Raw genomic sequence first — 20,772 nt, forward strand, 5'->3', positions numbered from 1 at the left:
CTCCCCTCCCTCCCACCCCCCATCAACCCTCAGTTTGTTCTCAGTTTTTAAGAGTCTCTTATGCTTTGGCTCTCTCCCACTCTAACCTCTTTTTTTTTTTTTTCCTTCCCCTCCCCCATGGGTTTCTGTTAAGTTTCTCAGGATCCACATAAGAGTGAAAACAGATTTTTCATGAATTTTAAGCTTGTTGATCATTACCTATAAGAAAGTAAAGTTATTAAAATTTATTTAGAATCAATTTGGTATTGGCTTTTGTACTAAAAACATGTGTGGACATGAAGTAGAAAGCGATTCTCAAACTTTATGGTACAAAAAACAGCCTGAAAAGCTTGATAAACTGTAAACTACCAACTGCTAGCACTAAGAAGTTCTAGTTCAGGAGATCCAGAATACGGTTCTACAATTTTCACAATGAAAGGCATCCCAGATAATTTAATGCAGGTTTCCCAGTGTAGAGGCTAGTTTGGTATATGTGGTTTATTTGATCAGTTTTGCCTACCAATGAAGACTTTCTAGGCCCCAGAATTGATTCTCTGGCCAGATTATCTCCCCTCCTCTCCCCTCCTTGCCCCTCCTCTCTCTTCTTTCCCTCCTCTTCTCTCTGTCTCTCAATTTATTTTAGGTTCAGTAAAGTTGAGTGGAAAGTACAGGGAATTCCCATGTATTCCCTGCCCCTGTGCATGCACAGCCTCCTTCATCATCAACATCTTGCACCAGAGTGGTACATGGTACATCTGTTACAATCAGTGAACAAACATTGACACATCATTATCAACCAAAGTCCATTGTTTACATTAAGATTCATTCTTGGTGTTTTAACTCTATTGGTTTTTACAAATGTATGGTGACACGTATCCTTTATTATAGTAATGTACATAATAGTCTCACTTCCCTAAAAATCTTCTGTGCCCTATCTATTTATCCTTCCCTCCCCCAATCTCCTGACAACCACTGATCCTTTTACTGTCTCCACAGTTTTGCTCTTTCCAGAATGTCATACAGTTGGAACCATATGTAATCATTGACTTCTTTCACTTAATAATATGCACTTAAGATTCTTCCATGTCTAATTGTGTATTGATACCACATTTATTTCTATTTTTTATTTTTTAATGTTTATTTATTTTGAGAGAGAGAGAGAGAAAGAGTAAGAGAGAGAGAGAGGGAGAGAGAGAGATTGCACAAGTGGGAGAGGGGCAGAGAGAGAGAGGGAGAGAGAGAATCCCAAGCGGGCTCTACACTGACAGTAGAGCCAGATGCTGAGCTCAGTCTGAGGAATGATGAGATCATGACCTGAGCTGAAATCAGTTGCTTAACCGACTGAGCCACCCGGGTGCCCCATTGATAGCTCATTTGTTTTTTTTAACACTGAATAGTATTCTATTGTCTGGAGGTAGTACAGTTTATTTATCCAATCACTTACATTTTGGTTGTTTCCAAAAGTTGGCAATTATGAATAAAGCTGCTACAGTCATTCCTATGCAGGTTTTTGCATAGATAGACATCAGTTTTTAACTCATTTGAGCAAATACCGTATGATTTCAGGATGGTAAGAGTATGTTTAGTTTTGTAAGAAACTGTCAAAATGCCTTCCAAAGTGGCTGTACCATTCTGCGTTCCCACTAGCAATGAAGGAGAGTTCCTGTTGCTCTACATCGTCACTGGCATCTGGTGTTATCACTGTTCTGGATTTTATCCATTTTAATAGGTGTGTCATAATATCTCTTTGTCCTAATTTGCAATTTCCTATTAACAACATATGATGTTGATCATCTTTTTATACTCTTATTTGCTATCCGTGTATCTTCTTGGCAAGGTATCTATTCAAATCTTTTACACATGTTTTAAATTGGGTTGCTTGTCTGCTTATTGTTGAGTTTTAAGAGTTATTTGCATAGTTTGGAGAACAATGTTTTAAGAAATACAGCTTTTGCAACTGTTTTCTCCCAGGTTGTGGATTGTCTTCTCATTCTATTAATGGTCATATCATTTATTTGCTTTTTTAAAATATTTTTTAACTTAAAGAGACATAGCAAGTAAGGGAGAGGGACAGGGGGTAAGAGAGAGAATCTTAAACAGGCGCTATACTCAACACACAGCCCAACTTGGGGATGGATCCCCTGACCTGAGTCATGACCAGATCATGACCTGAGCTGAAATAAAGGGTCAAACACTCAACAACTGAGCCTCCCAGGCACCCCAGAACATTTATTTGTTAAATTTGTTGCCATATTAGACTCTGGGCTTCTTATGGGTGAGATTAGGTTACATTTCTTTTTAGTTTCTTATCCCAGTGTTTGGCACACAGTAGAATTAGTGTTTAAGGAATGGATGATATTGTTTGTGAAGTGAGTCGTCTAATTCCTTGCTACTCAAAGGATGGTCTTCAAGTCGGTAGCACGGACATCCTCTGGGAACTTTTAAAAATGTAGAATTTCAGTCTTCACCTACTAAATAAGAATCTGCATTTTTCACAAGATCACTCAGATGATTTGTGAAGCTTAGCCTTTATGAACCCACATGTCCCCACCAGGAGTCAGGTGTGGCAGGAAGCCAAGTCACATTCATGATAGACTCATTTGGAAAGTTCTATTTTAGGCAGGAACAGGAAGGGCCTCACCACCCAGCCCAGAAAGTAAAAATGGCAAGTGAGAAAGAAAACATTACTACTTTATAGAATGTTTGCGCTAAATTTGAGAAGACAGGAACTGAAAATCCTATGTTAGAAATCAAATTACAAGTTCAAAAGCAAGTTCTGGGGATTGATCTTTAAAATCAAACTCTATTCTGAAGTTAGTCAGGGTAAATGTTCCATGGGAATCGCTTTATCTGCAAACAATCTATGATCACAGACTAGGCACCTAGTTTGTTAGGTTCTGAGGTGACTTGGTTGAGAAAGATTCCATTACTGCTCATCACTGTTTATAGCATAGATGAAGAGATAGAAACCAAACAAAAAATATATTCTAATAGTTGAATTGTTCTCAGCCCTCTGTGTCTACAGGTCCTTGACTGCCTGAAACATAAAGAAGTCAGACTGGGGGAAAAGACTAATATTAATAGGAATGGTAAATTGGTGAGCATGGCTTGGGTCCAAAGACAACATAAGTTTCCTACCAATTCTACCCCTAAATCCTGCTTGACTTTGGGACTTATTTATAGGAAAAGTTAGATCTAAAGAGAGATACCCAACCAGCCAAGTGGGAGATGTCAGTCTGCCTCAAACCTCCCTAAATGCAAATGAATGAGAGTCAGGGATGTGATAACAGCCTCCTTTACCTTTAATGCAAGGGCTTCTTCCCAAGGTTAATGTGGTTAACAGAGCCAGGGGCTCTGCCCATCTCTCCAGTCAGTGAAATCAATCGTCTTTCCGTGCAGGAAGTCTGCAAGAAGGTAGATCGGTGAAACACCGATTTCAGAAGTTGAAGTAAGAATGTGAGGAAAGCAAAAGAATGATTTTTTTTTTTAATTTGGTAAGTACTTAGTGGGTGTTAAATTACTAGAGGAAGTGACAAGATACGAGCCAAATTTTGGTTGTAATTGTCATCTAAATAGCATATAGGTAGTTACAAAGTGCTTTCCTGTATATTATACCAAACAATTTATGCCAAACAGAGAGCTCTATTGCAACTATTTTCTCTTTATGCTTCCTTACACTTCTTGGTATGTAACTAAAATCCTGATATAGCCATACATTTTATTTTGAGTTTAGACAATATCATTATAAACTTATCCAAGTCTTAAAGCTTAACAATTGATAAATAATTTTTATTTGGAGTTTTTTAAAATAAAAGGAGGGTCAGGACTGGCTAGAATTTCATCAGGTTAGAAACTTTCAACTCTCTCCAGCTACCTTACAATGGCTAAAAACGATAATAACTCCACACCGAATAAAGACAGATTGAATTGTTTTTCAGACTTCTGGGAATTTGTGTTTTCTTTGAGTGATACTCTATGTAGAGATTGAATAATATAGGATCTCAACCTCAACTTTTATTTGAGTGATATTAATATTTAGTATGTCTCTCAAGTTAAGAAGTGCAAATTAAATAATATAATGAATCTCTTCCAAGGAAGTAATCCAAGTAGAATTGGATGCACAGTGGAGCTATAGCCCGTAGGTTGACTGCTATATTAAATTGAGTCTTGTGCCCTGGGGCTTTCTATGGTCCATAACCAAGCATAATAATCACTAGACAATATTTTACCTCTTATGATTTTTTTTTAAAAAGTTTAATGTTTATTTATTTTTGAGGGGGGGGCAGAGAGAGAGGGAGATACAGAATCCAAAGCAGGCTCCAGGTTCTGAGCAGTGAGCACAGAGCCAAATGCGGGGCTGAAAGTCAGGAACCTTGAGATCATGACCTGAGCTGAAGTTGGACGCTTAACTGACTGAGCCACGCAGGCGCCCCACCTCTAATTGTTTATCATAACAGATATATACTATTCATTGAGTGCTTGTCTATGTGTAAAACATTGTTCTAAGCTTTTAAGTGTATGACTTGCTCAATTCATACAATCACCTTATGAAGTAGGTAGCTGTCGTGTTCATTCTACTGATCAGGAAACTGAGGCACATAATGGTCAACTAACATGTCCAATTTTACAGAGCTAATAAGTGGTAGAATCTGAATTATAACCTAGTTATCTGATTCCAGAACCCATGTTCTTACTGCAACATCAGCTTAAGGAGCAATGGAGAAGGATTTGAGCTGTTCTGGACTCCTTCTATAATGCCTTAGATCTATGTGCTGATGCTGACCCAAAAATGTTGGACTAATCCCTGCAATCCATGTATAACACTATGTAACCCAGTGATGCTTTTGGTTCCCAGTTCCCAGTTCTGGGCCATTGAGAGAAGAAAAGAATTGTACCAGGCAAGGACCTGAAATTACACTGGAGAGAATAATACATATGCTGATGTCAAGGACAGATCATAAAATGGCCATCAGGGTAAGTATGTATAGGAGGATACAAAAATGGTCAGGGTATAATGAAGATACTGTAATGAGATTAAGCATGGGGTAGGAGACTCGCACAGGGCTCAGCAGCATGAATGCAACTGGATCTGAGCCAATTGTACTTGAATGCAGGAGTCTCTAACATTGGTCTTACTCAAGCCTGATGTCACAGTGTGATGCACTTAAAACTGAAGATAAAGACAAGTATGCAGACCTGTGTGAAACTGAGGGATTAGTGAATCTTAAGGATGCTAGCATCAGTGATGAGAGATATGGGGCTTGGGCAGACTTGACATTTCTCATCATTGCTCCATCTCTCCTCCCCGTGAGAAGTATCAATGTGTTGGAAAAACCAATTAGACAAACAGTGATGAAACCAAGAGAAAAATAAGGCCCAGAGTCTCAGGAGTAAAATCATTGGACCAAAATTTCGGTGAAGGTAAGTCTCACTGCTCCTGAGTTATAAAAGCACCCTAGTGGTCTTGGGGAAAATCAAGTGTCCCATTTGCTAAAACCCACATATCACAAAATGTCCTAGTTTTAACCTCTTTTAACTGGCAACTCTTTTCAAATTATGCTGACCTCGTGGTATATGATTCTCCAAGTGGCCAGAACAATGTTAGGATTCTTTTGTCTGTAAAATGCTCTGCCCTATTCTGCATTACAAGTATCCCCAGTGCCTTACCACATCCCAGAAACATCAGAAAAATGGTATGGGTAGTGGAGGTAACATATCTACACATATCCTCACACACACATATACATATACCTATACACAGGCATATAAATATATATGCATATGTAATTTTACTTAAAAAATTAAAACAAAAATTAATTTTATCATTTATTAATTTAATTTGTATGGCTACCCCTTGGTGGAAGAAAAGAGCAGTGTGGAATAGTCAAGGATGGAAATGAGACTTTCAGTACATGTATCTTGGTATAGAGTTTTAACTTTGGAGTCATGAAAATTAGTTGCATAGTTAAATAATAACAATACATAAAGAAAAAAGTAATCCCCCCAAACTGAAAACAAACTCAACTGGGGCACCTGGATGGCTCAGTTGGTTAAGCATCCAACTCTTGATTTCTGCCCAGGTCATGATCTCATGGTCATGGGATTGATCCCCGCTGTCAGCGCAGAGCCTGCTTGGGATTCTCCCTCTCCCTCTCTCTCTCTCTCTGCCCCTCCTCCACTCATGTGCGCACATGCTCCCTTCTTCAAAAATAAATGAACTTAAAAAAAATCCCGGAAAATTACTTTTAAAAATAAATAAATAAGCCAAACTGAATCAAGCTTAACTGTATCTCAGGTCAATAACCATGTATACAGAATAATTATGTTAAATGACCTTAATCGGTGTTTTAACTATACATCCTGCAGAGATTATATTATAGGAACAAAAAAACATATATTTTAATCTGCATTTGGCATTTTTCACAGTTACCCTGATGTTATTATTTTAAAAATAAACATGTAGATAATATAGGATAAAGCAAATACATAACTATGTTAATATATTTAGAAATAAAGCTTTCTTGTATAACAAAATATAACAAAATATCAAACTTAAAGATGTTCAGAATCCTGAAATCCAAGTTTCCAGTTGAAAGTCTAAGCATACATTCATGATTTTTTTTTCTCTTAAAAACTGTCTCTAAATTTGACTATTGAAATGACATAAGAAATAAGTAGTAAATGTAAAATACATTTGAAATCCTATTTTTAATTTCTTTAAAAGATAATTGTTTAAAGAAAAATAATAATGTAATGTAAATTGTATAGAATATGTAGGAGTAAAATATGGGGTAGTAGCAGCCCAAAGAATGGGAAAGTGGTAAATGGAAGTATAATAATACATCATGATAGAGTGTGATAAGTTAAGGATGCAAATTGAAATCCATAGAGCAATCACTAAATTTTTAAAAAAAAATTCTAGCTAAAGAACCAATTAAGGAGATACAAATATAGTATAGATACTCAATAGAAATCAGGAAAGAAGGGAAATGGACAGAAAACATATGGGGCAAATAAAAACAAATACTAAGGTTACACACTTAAACCTAACTGTATAATTGTATTAAATATAAATGAACTATGGATTCCAATTAATAGAAACTTTCAAATTGGAAAACAAGACTGTACTATATGCTGTTATATCAGATATACTTTAAGTAAAAATACATAAGCTAAAAGTAAAAGGGTAGAAGAAGATATCACACAAACATCAATCATAATAAAGCTGAAAAGGCTGTATGATTGTTGAATGTACGACTGAAGACAAAGAGTTTGTCAGAAATAAAGGACACTTCACAGTGTCAACCCCTCAAGGAAAAGAACAATACTAAATGTGTTTGAACTTATTAGTAGAGCTTCAAAACACATGAAACAAAACTTGACAGATTTAGGGCAGTAGTTGAAAAATCTGCAACCTTAAATATCAGTTGAGAACCCCTGGAAGAGCCCACAGATCAATGGAATAGAAGAGAAAGCACATAGGTAGAAAATAAATGAAGTCCTTATGCATGAAAATAAAGACTAAGATATCATTGGCCTTTCTGTATCCCTAGCACTAGGAAAGGCATTGTGGGTCTGCTAGGTTGTCAGATTTGGAATATATTTAATAGACATCGGGAGAGCCATTGAATGGTTTGTGAACATGACATTTACTTCAATCTTCTGAGAATTGCTATGGTCTGAATATTTCTGTCCCTCCAAAATCATAAGTTAAAACCCTCACTGCAAAGGTAATATTAATAGGTGGGGCTTTGGGAAAGTGATTAGATCATGAGGGTGGAGACTTCATGAATGACAGTAATGACTTACAAGAGAGACCTCAGAGAAATCTACAGCCTTTCCCACCATATGAGGATACAATGGGTAGTCTGCACCCTGAAAAAAGTCCTCACCTGACTATGCTGGCACCCTGATCTTTCTTCCAGCTTCCAGAACTGTGAGAAATAAATGTTCATTGCTTATAAACCACCCAGTTTATGGGATTTTGTTATAGCAGCTTGACTACACCAAAACAAGGACATTTCATATAAGGTAAAACTCCTAGCCCCATTAAAATGTACATATTCAACAACAGGAAGTGACAGATGACCCTCTGTCTCATTAAACCATTTAAACAGGGAAGTGAAAATGATCAGTTAAAAGAGTTGTGTTTTGTGAGCCTGAATAGGAAATAAACTCACTCTGATTGATGTATTTGATTTAGGCTGCTCTAGGAGCCTCGCCAGAGCCTTCTACTGGGCTTTCACATTAATATCTATCCCAATATTCAGCTGTGGGATGGTAGAAGAAGGTGGCTTCATGGATATAAACTGCCATCCATCTGTACCTTTAGTGTTCCTGCTGGGCACATGGGGGAAGGGAATGGTTGGTTTCATCTGAATCTGATAGCTAAATATGTCAGAGTGATGTTTAAGTGAAGGATTGGACTTCAGACAAAACTTAATGTCTGAACCTAAAGGAGGAGTCTCAGAAATTGGTCTTGGTTCCGCCTGATGGAAATGTCTTGGGCTTGCTTTATATCCCAAATTGTTTATATATGGTGAGTGCGTAGGGGGATAAGCTGGAGACCTCAGAGAAGTCAGGCAGGAAAGGGTAGCAGGAGGGTCTTTGGCCTACTCCTGGCTTACAGCTCCAACAACAGCAGATTCCTTCTCCATCTTTGTAGATTTCTCACCCAGAATGGGCATAATCTCTACAGCTGTATGCCACTGTAGGGCTATTTGGGGGCCTGAGAGGCAGGAAGACTATTACGTTGTCCCATGGGTAATGTAACCATCTCTGGGTAACTTATAAGCCTATTAAAAGAATTCAATGCTCTTTTAGTGGTAGTTTTCTCTTCTGCACTATGTCTTCCTGGTTTTTGGATGTCGATTTAGATTTGCTTCTCCGGCAGCTGAAATATTTCTTCCAATATTTTTTTCCAGTAAGGTAAATAAATGGTGTAGTTTTTGATTCCATCTACACTGAGAGTATATTTCTCTTGCCACATATATAGATGGTAACGTGGCATTCTTGGATAACTTCCCCACCACCGCCCCCCCCAACCCCAGAATGATGCAGGTACTGTTTTATTTGGTTCTGACATTGAATATTATGGAAACAAAGTCTGTTGTAAATATAATTTTTTTCCATGTTAGGTAACTTGCTTGTCTTTCTTTTTTCTGACTAGACAGTTACAGAGATTATTTTTCTATCCTTGAAATTCTGAATATCAAATAACATATATCCAAATGTGTGTCTTCCTTGATTCGTCTCTACTTCTGAAATCTCAACTAAAGTGTATTTTTCTTCTTGGATCTCTCCTCCATTTTCTTTACCTTTTAGCTAATAATGTTCAGTTCTTTTTCTCTTTCTTTGAGCTATGGATAATTAGTTCCACCTTTTTTTTTTTTTTAAGAGAAAGGAGAGAGAGAAAGAGAAAGGGAGAGAGAGAATGAGTAGGCAAAGGGCAATGGGAGAGGGAGACCATCTTAAACAGGCTCCACAGCCAGTGCTGAGCTCAATTTGGGACTTGATAGTGAGATGAAGAGTTGGATGCTTAACCAACTGAGCCACCCAAGTACCCCAGTTCCACTTTTTTTTTTTTTTTTTTTACTTCATTGATGTGGCTATCCTGGTCACTGTCTTTGCTTTTTATTTTTTTTATTTTTCTTAATTTTTAAGTTGAACTTTTATAGAAGTAAAACATTCATAAAGGGGAGGAAAGCAAAAATGATAAGTACAAAGATTGTTGAATTTGAATTGAATAAGTTTATGCAATCAGCACATTTTCAGAGCAAGAGACAGAACATGGCCAGCACAGCAGAAGCTCCACTAATGCTTTCTCCAAGCCATGCCTCTGCTCTCCAATGAAACTATCCTGACTTCTAACACCATATATTAGCTTTAATGCTTTTGAACTTGACATAAATAGAATCACACAGTATATAAATTTAAGTTTAATGGCAAGAACTGTAAAAGGTCTGAGATTTTACCTTACTTGCAAGCTGACAAGTTAACCTGCCAAAATTTCATGGGTTCTGGGAGAAGACATGAGATCCTTGGACCAGAGAAAAGGATGTTTTCATTCATGGCACAGCAAACAACATGAGCATCAGCCTATTTGTGTCCATTGCCCTTGCCCCTCAAGTCCCACAAGGATGATGCAGATATGCCCAGATGGATGCCTGCACAAACAGTGGGTTGCAGGACAGGAACTCCAAACTTAAGTAACCTGATCTTTTAACTGGTTAGTAAGCATCCCTGCCATTTGAACTGGAGGCAGACATTATCTCTTTCTTCCAAGGCTGTTTGCTATACAAATATCCTGGAATAAAGGACCTTGAGAAAGAATTAGAAAAATCTACTCCTTTTTATCAAAGCTAGACTATCTCCCATGAGAGAAAAAGCTTTAGAAAGTTTCCTTTTGACAGCTCAGTTGACTGAGAAAAAGTTCAATGCACTAAAAAAATGGTCACAACAAACAAAAATGACTGAAGTGAATTTAAATTCTACTTTTTCCCAAGTGGTCTTTTTGGCTCTGCTGTGCTACACAGCCTGAGACACAGGTCCTAGAGCATCAGAGGGCCCACTGGATTTTCAGGCCCTAGAGGAATAGGAGGATTAAGCTGTGAGGTCGCAGGGACCTGAAGTCACATGTGGTCTGGTTCAGCTTTCAAAGCAGTCAAACCCCAAAACCCCAAACCGCAGCAGGACAATTGCAAGTTTAAAAGTTTGATTTTTATTTTGTAAAAATGTAAAAGGCTCAGTTGGTTGAGCATCAGAGTCTTGATTTTGGCTCAGGTCATGATCCCAGGGTCATGGGATCAAACCCCTTGTCAATCTTCACACTGAGCATGGAGCCTGCTTAGGATTCTCTCTCTCCATCTCCCTTTGCCCCTCTCCCCCACTCATTCTCTAAACAGAAACAAAATTTAGCTGTAGTTACTTAATTGATTCTACAGCTGCTCTTATTGAATTGTGACAGAATTACATTTTATAAAATACTGTTTTTGAATGTAGTTAATTTAAATATAATCCTCATGAATATGTTTCCTTTTCATTGCATCTGCTAGAATTAACTATTTCTATCTATTATGTTTTGATTGGATTAATATATACTTCAACAAATTTTGATCAGCTTTAAAAATAACACACAAAGAATTTATAAAAACACAAATATCACCACTCCCAAACCTATTACTATTTTTATTAGTTAATTAATTGCATTCATAGATTAATTTAAGAGGGCTGACATTGTTACAATTTCATTTCTTGTTTTATAATTTTGATTTAATCTTTGTAACTTTGTTTCTGATATTCTTTGCTATTTAAAATGGGTTCTAGGGGCGCCTGGGTGGCTCAGTCGGTTGAGCGTCCGACTTCAGCTCAGGTCATGATCTCGCAGCTCGTCAGTTTGAGCCCCGCGTCGGGCTCTGTGCTGACAGCTCAGAGCCTGGAGCCTGTTTCAGATTCGTCTCCCTCTCTCTCTGTCCCAACCCACTTGCATTCTGTCTCTGTCTCTCTCAAAAATAAATAAACATTAAAAAAAATTTTTAAAAAATAAATAAAATGGTTTCTAAATTCTAGAAGTAAATTGGCTCTGCTGTGCTACACAGCCTGAGACACAGGTCCTAGAGCATCAGAGGGCCCACTGGATTTTCAGGCCCCAGAGGAATAGGAGGATTAAGCTGTGAGGTCTCAGGGACCTGAAGTCACATGTGGTCTGGTTCAGCTTTCAAAGCAGTCATTTTTTAATTACATAGGATTAAACCTTTAATTATACATATCACTATACCATAAAATCCTCACCATTATGCATATTATCTCCAATGTAATTGTTCACTAACTAAGCATCAAGAAACCAGCAACTCCTTGACCCTTCTCCACAATCCTATAACAAAAAGTGGTATCTGGTTTGTCCTTCAGAAACTTCTCATTTAAAGTTTCCTACTTTTTTCTCTTAACTGTGACATAATCCTAGACTAATGACAATCAGCATATGATCACATTTAACTGTAATGGCTTTCATTTGATACGTTTAAACTTAGGGTGGGCAATCGCAGCTATGGCTGTCAAAGGCCTTAACAGTTAAACAGCTGTTGCTAGACTTTAATTAAACTTTTGCTATTAGCAGCATTTGCTGTAAGATATTATTTAATGCCTAGTGAACACAAGAATTTTGTGTATAAATTTTATCCAATAATACACATGCACACATATCATTATTCCCGTTCGTATATAATACAAACACATGAAAATACACATGTAATAATAATCTTAGATATAATGTTACACTTACATGTACACATTTACACACGTATACACTCACATACACAAGTTAATACACATATACCCTTATAAATATATATACATGCACATATAATAATAAACAAGTAGATAATTATGAATTTAATTATTAGTATAGTTTAAAAATACATTTATATTTATAAATTTAATTACCAACCGGATTTCTCCAGGCTGTCAAATCTTTAAGATAGCATTCACAAATTAAAAATGAAAGGCATAATAAGACATGTTTTCCTGACACTTCAATATTACAATTTACATCCCAAATATGACTATTACTTACTAGCACTTGATAATCTTAGGGAGTTATATAAGTAATATAATACTTCTTTTCCATGACAGTTATTCAAATTTCATCATTAATTTTTTTTTTCTATTTCGATAGCTTGGACTTCTTTTCCAAAACATTTTTGAATGCATATAGATTAAGTTTTTTATTTTATCAGTGTTGCCATAGCACTCCTGAAAGCCCTCATAAGAAGGATTTTTCACAATTTAAAAAAATGAGTTATATAGTTTAATCTGAATGTAAGTGCTGAAAATGCTGTTTTATCCCATAAACACAGAGCCTGGTCTTGGCCCTTTTATTAGTAACCTTATGACTTTTCAATGCCCATCGCCTTTAAAAATACCTTTGGGTTTACAAAAGATCAGATGGAGCTGGCCTCATACCCTCACTGAAGTGGTTTACCACACCTAGCTTAACCACACCCCCATGGCGTACTGTGGTGGTAAATTCTGGGCTAGACTTTGATAAAATTAAATTAATATATCAGGTTTACTAATAGTAGGACTATCAAGCAATATATTTACAATGTCTGAATAATGAAAAGACATTAATTATTTCCATCGCTCTCCTAGAGGTTTAATGCTGGTACAAATATATGAATACTCAAGACACTATTTCACCTTCCAATAGTGGATATGACACAACATTTTTTGAGAGATGGAATTTTGTGATTTATATGTAATAGGAACATTTCCAGTTATTCCTTAAATAATTAAAAATAATTAAATTCATATACTACAATTAACATTTACGTATATATGTGAATATGTCTATTATACGTACCATTTTAGACTAGAAGTTGCCATTTAATATTGACATTTTGAGGATTTCATTCACGTTAATTTATTGGTAAGATTATATTTGTCTTGTTTAGTAGAGCTATGATGTTGTCATGGTTAATTTTATGTGTCAATTTGACTGGGCCACAGGGCTCTTAGATATTTGGTGAAACATTATTCTGGGTGTTTCTGTGAGGGTGGTTTTGAATGAGGTTAACACTTAGACTGAGTAAAGACTTGTAGACTGAGTAAAGCAGTTTGCCCTCCTCGGTGAGGGTGGGCCTCATCCAATCAGTTGAAGGCCTGATTCTCCCTTAGGTAGGAGGGAATTCTTTCTGAAGGCCTTCAGACTGAGACATTGGCTTTTTTCCTCCCTTCAGATTCAAACTGAAATACTGACTCTTCCTGGGTCTCGAAGTTGCCACCTTCATACTAGAACTATGGCTTTGGCTCTCCCATTTTTTAGGCCTTCAGACCCAGACTGGACTCATCTGGACTCCTGGATCTATTTTAGTTGACTCTGTGACTTACCAGCCTCTGTACTTATGTGAGCTTATTCCTTACGCTAAATAATAAGTAAATAACATAAATAAATATTAAATCTAGATTATATCTAAATAGATATCTTATACAGATATATAGATATATGTAGTATATATATCTTATAAGATAGTATATATTATATATATTATACATATACGTAATATCCTATTGGTTCTATTGCTCTGGAGAACCCTGACTAATAGCAAGCTTCCAATTAGTTATTTTCAGTCTAATGTGGAAGAATAAACTTACAAATGGCATCACTACTACTCATGAAATATTAACTTTCATATTAATTATTGTATTATGATATGACAATTAAATGCATATACAGAAAAACCAGTCTGAATATAGACTTGTTGAGAATCTACACATTTATTTTCAACAAAATTTTTCCCAGTAGCTATCACCCTCCAGCCCTTTAACCCAGAGCTGCCTCTTTATTATCACTATCTTGAGTATACTGAATATATGATCTACAATTTGTGCTTGCCCTGCCATTTGTTCTTATAATATTAAGAGCTTGTTCCTCAAAAGACTCAAATGAATAAAGTAGTGTAACAATATGCAAATAATACTGACTCATTAGATTATGACTCATTCATTCCTTCATGCCAATGCACCCCCCACACCATTTAAATGAACTTCTCACTAGTTTCATTGTGGCTGTACTGTGACTTTTCATTTACCAGTCCCAAATAATATCTTCACTATTAAATTTAGAGTGCATAGCATTATCTCTATATAACTTTGCTTACCCTAAACAAATATTTAACATCACTGGTTTTAATACCACTCATTTTAATAGCATTTGTAGCTTGAGATTCCAATGTAGGTTTGGCATTCTTAGTAATAGTGTCAAATACATACAGTCTCATATGCCCAATATACTATTCTACTTCAATGTTAATTATTTTTATGCCCACACTCATATTACTAACAATAAATGATCTGTCAAAAAACTTAAGTTTTATATTAACTATAATTTATATAGCCTCATAGTTAGCTTAAATAGCCTTTATTTAAAAATTATTTGAAAAAAATAAAAATAAAAATTATTTGAAATAAGTCTCTATTTCTCATAGATTTTAAGTTTTATCTCCAATCTCCTTCTCAATAGTTAATCTAGTCTATTAAAAACTTGAAAACAAAAACTTTTATCTCAATGCTACTTATATTACAGATATTTTTCATCGTAACCAACATAGCCATAAACTCATTTTATATTAAATTCTTCTAGCAATTTAACTTTATTATGATTAATTATAATAACATCAATAAAACCAGCTGAAGTTGGCCTCCATTCATGATTTCCTTTCTTCATAGATGATCTAATTCCTGTTAGAGCATTATTCTCAACTAAGCATAATAGTAAGAGCTTTCCTACTAGTTGGATTTTTACCCTACACTGCAAAACAAAGCTATTGTCCAAGCCATGACATCATTCTCACTCCCATAGCAATACAATTTCCTGCTGTCTATGCTTTATCATAAATTGGCATAAAAATTATGACTTTCTCAACTTCCAGTCATTTGGGACTAGTGATAGTACAATAAGAATTAACCACTGACATTTAGCGTTTTTATATATCTGCATTAAAGCACTCTTCATGACTGTTACTCGTATATTCAGGATTCGTTATTCACAACTTAAATTATGAACAAGATATCTCATTAAAAAGAGGGCTTTCAGGGGCGCCTGGGTGGCTCGGTCGGTTAAGCGTCCGACTTCGGCTCAGGTCATGATCTCACAGTTCGTGAGTTCGAGACCCGCGTCGGGCTCTGTGCTGACAGCTCAGAGCCTGGAGCCTGCTTCACATGCTGTGTCTCCCTCTCTCTCTGCCCCTTCCCTGCTCATACTGTGTCTCTCTCTGTATCAAAAATAAATAAAAACATAAAAAAAAAAAAAGAGGGCTTTCAGATGAGTTACTTACCAGGTCATTATTAATTGGAAGTTTAGTGTTAATAAGAACACTATTCCTTGCACATTTGTATTCTAAATATTTAACTTGGAAGCCACAAGCACATATTAACATCTGTACCCAATTACTCACTTTAATTGCCATACCTGTTTATCGCATTCTGTTTATAGAGTGGACCCACTCCGTGTAAATAGTCTATTTACACTGGACCCAAAATTATAAAATTTGGAAATTAAGAAAAAAAAAATTCAACAGTATTCTCTTCCTTGACAAATCATGCAAGTTAGTAAGTTAAAATTTTAGACTAGATAATTGATTCTAGAAATAACACAAATACTTGGCATTGTTGAAAAGTGAACTGTATGTTCTGTTTCTATTAAAGGAGATCTGGGTAAATCAGGCTAACACACTCCTACTGAGAAGAATTAGAAAAAACTTGGCAAACTATTTAAAAATAACCTTTTTGACAGCATTAGAGAAACTGTGCAAGTCAGTCACAATTTCCAATGTTACTTTTATTAGAACCACGCATTACTTTATAAACCAAATCATATAGCAGAAGCATTTTTGCAGTGTTCTTATTCAAAATATTATTCTAATATTGGCCAATCCACACCCACAACCATCTGAGATTACTTAAACATCCCCTGCTTTGAACATTCTTGGTTTCACATTCAGAGCTCCAAAATAGATTCTCTTACCTACTTGGATATCTTCCAATGATTATACACCAACTTTCATACTTAGTGCAAAACAGTTAAAAATTGATCACACACAAAAAATGGTTTAAGGTATTCAAATAAGTCTCAGTTTTAATAAGATCCTCTACATACACATTTGCTACTGAAAATTGAACTAGCACATCAAAGAATTGTTATTACAATTCCAATTTTTGAAAACTGGAAAATCTAGGAGAGAGATCCAACATGACAGAGAAGTAGGGGGATCCAAAGTGCCCTCATCCCTCAAACACAATAGTATTGAGGCCAAAGGACTTTGAACTCCAAGAGTCTGGGTGACAAAGTGACAGAGACACCTCCAGGGACCTACTGAGATGACCTGGCAGGCCATAGGTGTGTGATTGTGAACTGGGAGAGATAAAATGGGTGGTGGAGGAATGGAAGGGAAGGATCCCCTTCTGCGGAAAGATAAAGGGAAGAGAAAGAGAGGTTAGGGGAAGTATAGGATTGTATCTGGACAAGAGAGAAATCACAGACCAGGTTAGAGAAAGATACAATCTCTAACTGCAGGGCTTTCTTCGGTCTGGGGCTGGCTGCCCTGTTCCCGCACCAGGGGAGGAGGGGAGCCAGCCCTGGGCTTGGTGACTAGTTCAGAGACACAGTCTGCAGTAGGAGAAAACAATCCCCTCCTTGGAGTGCTGTGGGAAGAAGCTATATAACCTTTCAAAGGACAAAGACTGCCTGCGCCTGCCAGCCAGAGACAATATATCTGGCAGTGCAGAGTGTCACTTCCCTGAAACTGGTAGCACTTCCTCAAAACTGGGGCACATGGGGTGGGACTGTTTAAGACATCAGGGTTTAATTTTTTTTTTTTAATGTTTATTATTTTTGAGTGAGACAGAGACAGAGAGCAAGCAAGAAAACGGGCAGAGAGAGAGGGAGACACAGAATCAGAGGCAGGCTCCAGACTCTGAGCTGTCAGCACAGAGCCTAACACAGGGCTCACAGGGCTCAAACTCATAGACCGGGACATCATGACCTGAGCTGAAGTTGGCCCCTTAACCGACTGAGCCACCCAGGCAAAGAATAAGCCAAACTTTCCCTTTTCTCAGACAACATGATACTCCTCATGTAAAACCCAAAAGCCTCCATCAAAAGACTGCTGGAACTGATACATGAATTTAGCAAAGTCACAGGGTAAAAAATCAATGTACAGAAATCGGTTGCATTTCTATACACAATAATGAAGCAACAGAAAGAGAAATCAAGAAACTGATCCCATTTACAAATGCATCAAGAGCCATAAAATTGCTAGGAATAAACCTAACCAAAGATGTAAAAGATCTGTATACTGAAAATTTATAGAAAGGTTATGAAGGAAATTGAAGAAGACACAAAGAAATGGAAAAACATTCCATGCTCTTGGATTGAAAGAATAAATATTGTCAAAATCTCAATACTACCCAAAGCAATCTACACATCCAATGCAATCCCAATCAAAATTGCACTGGCATTTTTCTCAAAACTAGAACAAACAATCCTAAAATTTGTATGGAACCACAATAGACCCCAAATAGCCAAAGCAATCTTGAAAAAGAAAACCAAAGCAGGAAGCATCACAATCCTGGACTTCAAGCTGTACTACAAAGCTATAATCATCAAGACAGTATGGTACTGGCACAAGAACATTTAGATCAATGGAACCAAATAGAGAACCCAGAAAAGGATCTCCAAATGTATGGCCAACTAATCTTTGACAAAGCAGGAAAGAGTATCCAATGGAAAAAAGTCTCTTCAGCAAAGGTGCTGGGAGAACTGGACAGTGATGTGCAGAAGAATGAAACCAGACCACTTTCTTACACCATTCACAAAAATAAACTCGAAATGGATGAAAGACCTAAATGTGAGATAGGAAGCCATCAATACCCTAGAGTAGAAATCAGGAAACAACATCTTTGACCTCAGCTGCAGCAATTTCTTACTCAACACATTTCCAAAGGCAAGAAAATTAAAGCAAAAATGAACTATTGGACCTCCTCAAGATAAAAATCTTTTGCACTGCAAAGGAAACAATCGACAAAACTAAAAGGCAACTGATGAAATGGGAAAAGATACTTGCAAATGACATACCAGAAAAAGGGTTAGTGTCCAAATCTGTAAAGAACTTACCAAACTCCACACCCAAAAAATGAATAATCCAGCGAAGAAATGGACAGAAGACATGAGACAGAAGACATGTCTTCTTCCAAAGAAGACATCCAGATGGCCAATAGACACATGAAAAGATGCTCAATGTCACCCATCATTAGGGAAATACACATCAAAACCACACTGAGAGACCACCTCACACTGGTCAGAGTGGCTAAATGAACAAATGAGGAAACTACAGATGTTGACGAGGATGTGGAGAAATGGGAACCCTCTTGCACTGTTGGTGGGAATGCAAACTGGTGCAGCCACTCTGGAAAACAGTGTGGAGTTTCCTCAAAAAATTACAAATAGAACTACTCCATGACACAGTACTAGCACTACTAGGAATTTATCCAAGGGATACAGGAGTGCTGATTCATAGGGGCACATGTACCCCAATGTTTATAGCAGCACTATCAACAATAGCCAAATTATGGAAAGAGCCTAAAAGTCCATCAACTGATGAATGGGTAATGAAGATGTGGTTTGTATATACAATGGAATACTACTTGGCAATAAGAAAGAATGAAATCTTGCCATTTGCAGCAACATGGATGGAACTGGAAGGTATTATGCTGAGTGAAATAAGTCAGTCAGAGAAAGACAAATATCATATGTTTTCACTCATATGTGGATCTTGAGAAAATTAACAGAAGACCATGGGGGAAGGGAAGGGGATAAAAGTTACAGAGAGGGAGGAAGGCAAACCATAGGAGACTCTTAAATACAGACAAAAAACTAAGGGTTGTTGGGGACTGGGGGAGAGGGGAAAATGGGTGATGGGCATTGAGGAAGGTACTTGTTGGGATAAGCACTTGGTGTGGTATGTAAGCAATGAACTAAGGGAATCTACCCCAAAAACCAAGAGCACACTTTACACACACTGCATGTTAGCCAATTTGAGAATAAATTATATTGTAAAAAAAAAAAACCAAAAAAACAAAAAACGGAAAATCTAGCTTATGCACCTTGCCCTAATCAATCCAGTTACGTAATTACAAATGATACTTGAAAGTACTTAATGAATTTTATTCCCGCATTTTCCCAATTCTGGTCTTTTGGATTCTCGGTGATCATAGTAATGTAAAAAAATACCAAACACTGACAAACCACTTGACTTGAAAATACTGGTAATTAATCACCACACCCACGCATTAGAAACCGAACAGCATAATCACCAAATGAAGCAGATTTCTTCACCATCAAAAACTACCCAAGTTTCTAAATCCTGTAAATCATGCTACAGTATGGTTTTAATCTCTCATAATGATTGAATTACTTAAATAAGAAATCTCTAAAATTAAACTTAAAAACACAGTTCTCCAAATGGCTCTGCTTCAGCCATAAAGCATTTGGAAACTCTTCAGTAGCCATAAAGGAATATAACTAAGCAATCCAAGCATTGTACATGAGTATACATGCATAGCTCTTAACTTGAAACAAATCCCCAAATTTATTACAGTATCTCATCCAAGTTTATCGCTCCTAATTAACACAGGATACCATAAAGCAGGAGTTTGAAGAAAAAACCCCTAATAACAAGAATAACATTTAATAAAAATATGAGATAGTCTTGGATTTTAACCATAGCCAATAATATGAAAAACTATGGTTGCTCTTCCAGAGATAATAGTGACTAAAATAGTAACTCTAAGAGCTAACATTGACCAAAATCTTAAGTTGTCCCTATTCTGAATCATTAACTGTTCTTTAATTGACTCCCATGGTCCATATAAAATTTTAGCTTGATGAAACATAGACTGTCTTCCAGGAGTAGACTTAATATAATAAATCTTACAGGATTCTGCCTAGTTAAGTGTTCTTACAAAAACAATAATAGAATTCTGACAGTGATATCAATAAATATGGCAGAATGAGAGGTTCTTGACACTATTTTTCCCTTCACAAAAACAAACAAACAAAAATAAAATAAAATGAAATCCGCTCCCCCCCAGAAAACCAAATAGCAACTATCCACAGACAAGAATACTTTTGTGAAAATCTCAGAACCTGGAAGTGAGGCTTTTTCTTTCTTTCCTTTCTTTCTTTCCTTTTTTTCTTTCCTTTCTTCTTTTTTCTTTCTTTCTTTCTTTCTTTCTTTC

This window comes from Neofelis nebulosa, chromosome 5 (genome assembly GCF_028018385.1).
Source record: "Neofelis nebulosa isolate mNeoNeb1 chromosome 5, mNeoNeb1.pri, whole genome shotgun sequence".
Taxonomy (NCBI): Eukaryota; Metazoa; Chordata; class Mammalia; order Carnivora; family Felidae; genus Neofelis; species Neofelis nebulosa.